General features: G+C 35.8%; 1 protein-coding gene across 1 annotated transcript in view; it reads left to right on the top strand.

Moving 5' to 3' along the window:
• The window catches only part of LOC102677247 (RNA pseudouridylate synthase domain-containing protein 2-like), a gene marked incomplete at its 5' end in the record, with an annotated part of 30,293 nt that overhangs the window by 24,776 nt on the left and 3,609 nt on the right, over positions 1-1,908 (top strand). The window lies entirely within an intron of this gene.

Genomic DNA, 1,908 nt, shown 5'->3' on the forward strand with positions numbered 1-1,908 from the left:
AAAAAGAAATCTATCTTATCGGTAAATTTTCATTCCAAGAATTTTTAAAAATTATCGAAGCCTAGAATTATTGTGCGTGCATTTTAAAGATGATTAAACTCTCGTCAGATAGAGTCGTCAATAATTGACGATTTGAAAGAAAAAAAAAAGAAGGAAGCGTTCAATCGTCGTTCTCGTGCATATTCTCTCCGCACGTGTTTCTCTTCTTTCTCGACGCGTCTTTTATCTTTCTTTCTTTCTTTCCTTCTTTACCGTGTCATGGTAAGTTCCGTTTTTTTTTTTTTTAACTCGCAATTAACCGCACGCAAACAGTGCCAGGTGTATTTCTCTAATTTTTTTCCCCTTTAATCTCCAGCCTTGTTGCCTGTCTTTACTCATCGTGCTCATACAAACTCGACGGCCTTCGACGTGGCAAAACGCTTATGAATAATCGCGCCGGTATTATATATCCTAATGCATTTTTACGCGTTGACTATTTTTCATTTTAACCTTCCTTTTCTCTCCGTTCTTCTTTGTGCCTCCGCTCACCTTCCTTCCTCTTATTTATTCTTTTCTTTTTTTATTTTCCACGCAATCTTTCGCACCATTGTTGTCTCATCTTTATTAATCTTTTTTAAACGTCTGGAAACATTATCGTTTTTTTTTTTCCTCCTTTTTTTTATATATAATTTAATAAAAAATTTTACATAAATATATATTTATCAACCGATCTATGAATCACTCCACTATTTTAAAACAGCGATGATATACTGATTTGTTCGATAAATTTATCATTGATGCGTTTTTCTTTTTTTTTTATAATCAAATTAACGTACGATTTGATCTTTTGATTTGATCGTACAATTATTAATTAAAAGGGAAAAAAACGTATACACGTATAATTATGTGTAATAGTTCATTTTCTTAATTATCTCTCCGATCGAGCATGCGCGATTAATTATCAACTCGAAGGTACGATTGTTGGAATTCTGTGGAAATCGTGTAGATCGTCGTAGATAATCGTTCGTGCCAGAGAGAGAGAATGTCATTTGGAGGATCATTAAGGATTTCGCAAGGAGCATGGCACATAGCTCGACGATAAAAGTGATTCGAAAAGAAAAATGATTACCAACCCGTCCACTTTCTATTCTTCTAAATGTCGCCGAGTTGTCTTTGCCAATCAACATTTTTCAAAAGCGTTAACGAAGTTTTAAAATAATAAGGAAATTAATACCGAAATTGAAAACCTTCAAAATTTCCTATAATTAAATTCCACTTTACGATCATCTACCACGAAATTCGAAATCGGGATTTTTGGGATATTTTTCAAGAATATTTTGATCGAAAAATTTTTATTACAATCGAGTTGAAAAACCAAAAAAAAAAAAAAAAAAAACTCGAATATTTTCAAAATTTCCACAGTATCCAAGTAAACTAATTTCCAAAGCGTTCGATTAAAAATCACTTGTCTATCAAAAACAATTTTTTTACAAACTTTACAAACTCGACAAAGTATATTCACGAATGAGAAAGACAAAAAAAAAAAAACCTTGTAAAACGAAGCTCGTAACAAAATCTCTCGGTTCATCACGCGCGGTTTCGCGGTTCGAAAACCTTCCCCCTCTCTTTTGTCTCTCGGCCGGTTTAATTTGCTGCCCGTTCCACGTGGATCAAAGCCAGAGGGAAACATTAAACGACGCTTAATTACCAGCGCGGGAGTTCGGTTAATTACCGCAAAAAACATTTTCGCGGCCGCGAAATGATCATTTAATTACGCGCGGGGGAGGGGAACAATGGATCCCGTGGATCCAGTTTTATTTTTCTTCTCGATCCCTCGCCATTAGATTTTCGCCATTTTCGATCCCATCCCCGCTGCCGAACAGCTTACGAATTCAACACGTGCTCCTCCCCTCCCCCCCCCCCCCCCCC

Source organism: Apis dorsata, unplaced genomic scaffold (genome assembly GCF_000469605.1).
Source record: "Apis dorsata unplaced genomic scaffold, Apis dorsata 1.3 scaffold_169, whole genome shotgun sequence".
Taxonomy (NCBI): Eukaryota; Metazoa; Arthropoda; class Insecta; order Hymenoptera; family Apidae; genus Apis; species Apis dorsata.